This window comes from Osmerus eperlanus, chromosome 16 (assembly GCF_963692335.1).
Source record: "Osmerus eperlanus chromosome 16, fOsmEpe2.1, whole genome shotgun sequence".
In the NCBI taxonomy this organism is placed as follows: Eukaryota; Metazoa; Chordata; class Actinopteri; order Osmeriformes; family Osmeridae; genus Osmerus; species Osmerus eperlanus.
The window spans coordinates 4,139,054-4,146,235 of NC_085033.1; positions in this window are offsets into that span (position 1 = coordinate 4,139,054).

A 7,182-nucleotide genomic window follows, 5' to 3' on the forward strand; every position below is an offset into this window, starting at 1 on the left:
ACCTGAGGCTGGCTGCCATCCAAGCCTTCAGACGCATCCCCTGCCATGCTGACGTGAGTGATGCCAGTCTCGGCTCGTGATACAAAACTGAGGCCACACAATGTTGATTTGTCTGTTTTGCTTACTGAGAACGGTGGTAGCAAGGTGTTCCTACACACTGCTTTGACCTTGAGGTGAGGTGGAGACTAGAAGGAGAGGGTTGGCGTGCCTGTGATTGACAGCCGTTTCCTCTCCAGAGGGGCCCCTTGCTGCAGCTGTACCGCTCCTTACAAGAGGATGGGGAAGTGAGGATCGCGGCCTACCAGCAGCTCATGCGCTGTCCTGACCAGGAAGTGCTCCAGGTGGTAAAGAGAACCCTGAGCAAGGAGACCTCCAGCCAAGGTATGACCTATGAAAACGTATGAAAAAATTAATAAGGATTGGATTGTCCTATCGTTTCCATATTTTGTTATGCATATGACCAGAAGGGAAGTGACAGTCGTTTGTTGTGTCTAACAAGTGGGCTCCTTTGTGTGGAGTCACCTGACCCACATCCTGAGGACTGAGGACCCCCTGAAGCAAGCCCTTATGGAGGTTCTTCCTGATGACATCATCTCCAGAGACTTTGAGGCAGAACCTTGGAAATACTCCTCTTATTCAGACTATACTGCCGACTCAGGTAATGGAGGCCATATTGGTTCTGTTGCCTGATGACGTGTGGCTATTTGTTTTAGCTCCGTCGTTTGTAATGATTGTAGGAGTGACGAGAGAGTACATTTCTCTGTCATTTGTGGGCTTTGTTTTCCAGGATTTGGAGTTGCAAACATTGAGGGATCCTTGGTGTTCTCTCCAAAGTCTTTTGTACCCCGCTCTGCAATGGCTAACCTGACTGTCTATGTCCATGGGAGAGCCTTCAACCTGCTGGAGGTGAGGAAACAGAAGATTTCCTGCTTCTGTAATGGTTTCAATACTAAAGTCATTCATTATTATAGCGATGTGGATTTATGGAACTTTGTTCTTTCTGATGTTAGGAAGGGAAAATGTTCTCATCTTCCCACAGGTGGACCTGCGTGCTGAAAACATTGAGCCTTTTTTGAAGCGGATTTTCGGTCACCAGCCAACCTCTTCAGATCAACAACCCACCAATCCTGATGGAGAGGAAGCCGATACCAAGGAGAGGAAAAGAAGGAGGAGAACAGCAGAAGGAAATAAAGAAGAGATAGAAGACAGGAGAAAAAGCGATGAAGATGATGGAGAAAGCCAAGGAGGGACAGACTGTTTATCCAGCATGTACCATTACCTCCACCAAGCCAGGACAATGGTAAGAGGCTTACTTTCTTTGGTGCTTTCTGGCTGGAGACAAAACACAGTTTTAGTGAATGATAGTGAGTTAAAAATATAATCTCAAAATGTACAGTGCATTTCTTCAGTTAGTTCATGGCTCTCTTTGTTTCAGTTTGCCGTAGGAAAGCCGGAGGAGGACAGGCCCAGGTGTTGGGTCGGTGTTAAGGTGTTTGGTAATGAGCTGACCATGTTAACCTGTGATGACCTCTACACTCAAGTGAAGCAGCTGTCACTCAATATGGCTGGGATGGCAGTCAAGCTGCTAAAAGTAAGATTGATCAGTTTGAAAGATTTCAATATATTGAAATATATTTGCCATAGAAGTACCAGCACTGTCCTCTCTCTCTCTCTCTGTGGACCAGGGCCAGGAGGTGCAGCTCAACCACAGGGCAGTGCTCCTGACAGAGGAGCTGGTTCTGCCCTCCCTCTCGGGTTTACCCCTCAGCCTGTCCATCAACATGACCTCCCTCCTCTCCCTGCGCCTGAAGGGCAGCGCCAACTACAGAGACCCCGCCCACTTCTCCCTGGCGGGCTACATCAAACCTAAGTAGGTATATGTCAGCTCTCATTCACAGTCTCAAAAGTCCATGCACCAACAGACAGACACAGGAGACAAACACAGATGCACACAACCTCACATATTAGCTTGTGATGTAGTGTTTCACCTCTGCGTCTGCACACAGTGCCTACGTGGGCCTCTCAGCCAGGGTTGGAGTGGAGGGGGCCCTGGGTGCGGCTGGGGTGGAGTGGGCGGCAGAGCTGAGGACCTCCAGCAGCCTGGACGGTAGCGTACACCTGCAGGATGGACAGAGCCTCAGGGTGACCCTCAACACACCTGAGGACCTCATGGAGGTCATCTCGCTAAGGTGAGACATGTTCTACCTGTGGAAGTCAAATCATTTCTCATCACATATAGGTGGGAGATTCAGTTATTTCTTGCTGGTCTTTGATTGTGGAGAATGCATTTTATGTATCCGCCTGTCTAAGAAGATATGTTTTATTCCTGTATGGCACAGTTCTAGATTCTTCCATACTAGTGGAGACCATAGAGAGGAAATGAAAGGTCCAAAGAGCCGGGTGGAGAAGACCACCTGTACACCACCGAAGACATGTGAGTCTCCACTGGCAGATAGATGACAAAACTGAACTACTGTAGGCTGGGGACACTATGCTCGACCCCAACTGGAGGGCTGTTTGAGATAGTGGCAGGGAATCAACTTATTACTGTAAAAATATGTGTTAACTGGTTCTAAAATTAGAACAAAGCAAAGTTGTGTGAAGTTCCTCAAAGCAAAGTTTGAGAATCCATGAGCCTGTGAATTGGGGTACCCCCTAATTCAGCCTGACACTACTGGTCATCTGTGGTCTCACACGCCATATCTTATCATCGTGTACAGAGTTCCATTGCAAGAGCCAACATTTTGTGTGTCCCTTCCAGGGTCTAAGATGGTGGGATGGCAGCTGTGCTCCAACACCTCATACCCCATATCTCCCATGGGGATTAGTCTCCCCCCTCCTGGGCCTGCTCACCTCTCTCTCAGACTCCTGAAGCTGGACAGGGGTCTTCACCAGTACCTTCTGGAGGCCTCCTACTCTCTACTCCGTCAGGTAGGTGCCCATCCAACCCTTTATGGTATGGGCTTGAGTGATATACTCATATCTGTCTGACTCCTTGTGAGAATCCCATTGGTAATGTTGTTCTTCATGGGCTGCATGTTCCAGAGGGGCTCCTGGCTTCCTAGAGACGCCTCTCTCCACCTCCTTTTGGCCACCCCTCAGTCCACCATCCCTAGAGACATCTCTCTGGACCTGGGCCTCAGCCCCCAGAGGCTGGTCCTCAAGCTGACCCACCTCCAGAAGACCATCTACATCCAAGGTGGTTCTGGAGAAACGTACTACAGTGTTTTTCAGCTGAATAAATCAGTATGCAAATGCAAACATATGACATAAGTGTTGTTGATTCTTGAAGGACAACTGGATCAAGTGAGAAACATGCAAACTGTAAAGCTGGATCTTCTCATAGACAATGTTCATCATTATTATATCATGGTAGGAAGGTTTCGCTATTTCATTAAAGAGCACTAAGAATCAGCCACCTTTTCTTGCTACTCCAGTATGCATTTCCCTCCCATAGGGACTGATTGACACCCAGACCGTCCAATTGGAGCAAAGGCTGCGGTATCACATGGAGGCCAAAATGTCTCCTGACGGACGTCCAATGATTCTCTCAGCTAACGTCACTCGCGGCCTCGGCAGAAAGACCAGCTTGTCTGCTGCTCTGAAGAATGTGTTCAAAGAAACTGCTTCTTTCTCTGGTATCACTGGGCCATTCTGGTTCATTACTGAATACTTCCTCAAATGATTTAACACACCTTCAGTTTTGATACTACCCTGTTGGTGAAACAGTTGATGTTGTAAAGGTTTGCAAGTGTTTCCAAAAGTCTTGGGCTGATTTGGACCATATTTCCACAGTGGTGTTGGAGCGAAGGCTGGATCAGGAACGCAGGCAGTATTCCGTGGAGGCGGAGCTTTTGCTGCCTGGCGTTGTCGGCAGCAGGATCCTGGGACTGATGGAACAGAAGGGCCCACGGTGGAGCTCCGCGTTGAGGCTCAAATACGGCCTGCGCGGTGAGGGAGACCTACCATGCCAAGCACAGTGTCACCCTGACTGGAGCTCCTGCCTATGGCTCTAGATTCGAATTGAAATGCCATTATCGATCAACCTCTCCAAAGGCTCAGTGTGTGAAACTCTAGCTGTGGTGTGGTGGATGCCAGTCATTTTTTCATTCGCTGACCTTTGACCTCCATCACAGAAGAGTCTCGTCACCTGCGTCATGAGTGCTACACCTCCCAAAGCCTGAGGACCGACAGAGACGCCAACCAGACCTACAACATCCGGGCCGAGCACGAGTTCTACTGCTCCAACACGGCCCCTTTCAACCACAAGGTAACCATGTGGAAAGACCTCCATGATGCGGGCTGGGGACAACATGACTTGTGGCAGGCAGACAGACATGTCCTTGTCATGGATTGGTTCTTGTCGGGCTCTCCACACCTCCAGGTCCTGCTGAAGCACGAGGAGGGTCCCAGCCACACCAGGTCCAGTCTGGATATTAGCTACGGCAAACACTGGGACGAGATCAACAACAAACGTAGACTTCTCATCAGCCAGTCCTTCAAGAACCAGTCGAGACATACTCTCACCAGCTACGCCCTAGAGGTAACAGACAATCCATACATCTATAGACCTCAACTAACTGCTAGCTGTCTCTACTGTATTTTGTAAAGTGAAGTACATCATGATGTGTCTAAATGAATGATACTGTATTGTTCATTCAGCAGTAACAGACACTTGTTACCCACCATCCTCCCCCTGTCTGTTCCTCCAGTTCAGCTTCCAGGTCCCAGAGAAGCATCTGAACTACAAGACCCAACTGCTCCACTCTCACCTGAGGCAGAGGGGGGCAGAGAGCAGCACACACCTCAAAGTGAACTACAATGACCAGATGCCCCTAGTGGCTGGACTACACTGGAAGGATGCCTCTAAAGCCACGCTGAGGAAATGGGAAGGTAGCACCAGACCCAAGTCTTAACCCATAGCTGTATATCCTATATAAATAGAAAAAAGATAGTGTTTACAATAAATGTTATTGATCCATGGTACACTGAAAGTTTGGATATGCCAGCCATGTACACTAATGCATATCTGCCTGCTGCTTGAGCAGGTACGTTTAACATGGACACACCCTGGCTGTACATCTACACCACCCACAAGCTGAGCCAGCCCCAGCGACACACCCTGCAGCTCACCTCAGAGCTCACGGCCCGCAAGTTGCTGACCGTCCGCAGCCTGGCCCTGGAAGGGCTCTACACGTCCAGGAGCAAGGAGAGGGAGGCCCGCCTGCACCTCTACACACCCACCGTCACATACCTCAAAGTAAGGGTCAAGCCTTTGGATCTGTCTGTGGGAACCAGCAAGGTCTGTTGTAAGTCAATCCACCCAAGACACATACACCCACCTTAGACAGAACATGACTCGTCCCAACATGGTGAGATTGGGATGTTGACCAGTGGTGTAGTCTTGTATGAACTACTGCCCATACAGTCAATTGACCCCTGTATCCCAGGTCACTGTACAGTATAGTTGGCATATGGAAATGTCCTTGTGGGCATGCATTCTAATGTATCACTACACCACTGATGTAGACGTACCAGCAGATGGCGAGGATGGTTGAGCAGCTCTGTGTCTGTGTGTTCCTGGGGGTGCCCTTTCCAGGCAGGGGGCTGGGGCATGGTGGGGAAGCGGGGTCTCAAGGCCTCCTGCTCCCTGAGCTCACTGTGGAGCCCCGGTCTGAGGGGAGACCTCTCTCTGGAGACCACCAAGCACAGCCACACCCTGCAGATGGCCTCCACCTATGGCAAGCACAACCTGACCCTCACTGCATCCCTCAACACTCTGGACAAGGTAGGTGGGAGGCTACACTATATTAGTGTTGGAGAACTTGTGTCAGTGTGCTCATGGAGCAATGTGTGGAATGTTCCTTAGAATCTGAGGAAGAGGCTGGTGATGATGAAGGTAGTCTTCTCAGAGCCTAAGAGCCCACCTATGGAGCTGGAGTTTGAAGGAGGAGTGGAGGAGCTCTTGAAGGAGAAGATGATGTATCAGAAGAGAGCCATGCTTCTCCTAAGGTCTGCCTTTCATCTAAACCTGCCTTGCCAATGATACGACCAGAAAATAAGGACGATAACATGATGATAACGACGATTATGACAATTATTATTACAGACAGCCATTCCAGAACTTTCTACAAAGCCTGCAAATCCAGGAAACCTTTACAGTAGATCTCCACAAACGTCTCTACATCCTTGAGTCCAAAGCCTGTCTCCCTGGCAACAGAGAGGCCATCCATACCCTCACCCTTGGGTACCAGCAACCCCGCCCGTTTGTAAGCCAACAATGTTATCATTACACTTACTACGCTCACTTTGTGTTTACTTTGACTCTCTCACCTCATTCTGTTCCTGGGTGTCCTGTATCTGTAGGTCTGCTCCTCCCTGACTCACCCATTCACCTCTCACACCATTCCTGCTGACTCAGAGGTCTGCATCACCGTGTCCAGCAACCAGGTGGGATGCTAGTCTGAACAGATAGACTATTGAAGTGCTTGGAAACTGAAAGACATCCTAATATCTCTTCGATACTCCGTCCACCCTCGCAGACCCAGCGAGACGTGCAGGGTAGGGTTCGAGTGGGAAGCAAAGACAAGCTGACGTTCCTGGGTCAGGTCCAGTCCAGCCCCCCGGACTCACCCCAACATGGGCTTAGAGTCAGGGCCAGGCTCAGCCAGCTGTTTCAGGTAAACGAGGCTCTGCTTGGTGAATTCTGACAATCCCCATGCATAAAAGGAGCATGGGTAATGCAGTTTTGCCTGTGTGTTTCCAGCTGCAGCTCCCTTCGTCTGTGGTAATGGAAGGAGATGTGTCCTGGAATACGGACATCAATAGTAGGTTTGATTACCTGGCCAGAGGCAAAGTAGGACTAGGCCGTCAGTCGTGCCAAGTAAGAGGATCTTGTCAACGACTGTGCATCAACACTGTTTACCTTTGACTCACTGCTTCAGTGGAATCAATAGAATGTTTGTTTCTCCCATCAGTTTTCAGCGCAGTTCAATGGGTCATCAGACACAGTCGGCCTGTATTCTTCTCTCAGTCATCCCTTCAAATCCAAGATCCCCAAAACTTTAGAGGTTGGTTGCCACTGTGCTTAGCCATATGCTGTGACACATAAGTTTGAAGTTTATGTTCATGCTTACCTTTGCATGTTGACTAAATGATTGGTGGTATCTGGTCTCCAGGCTC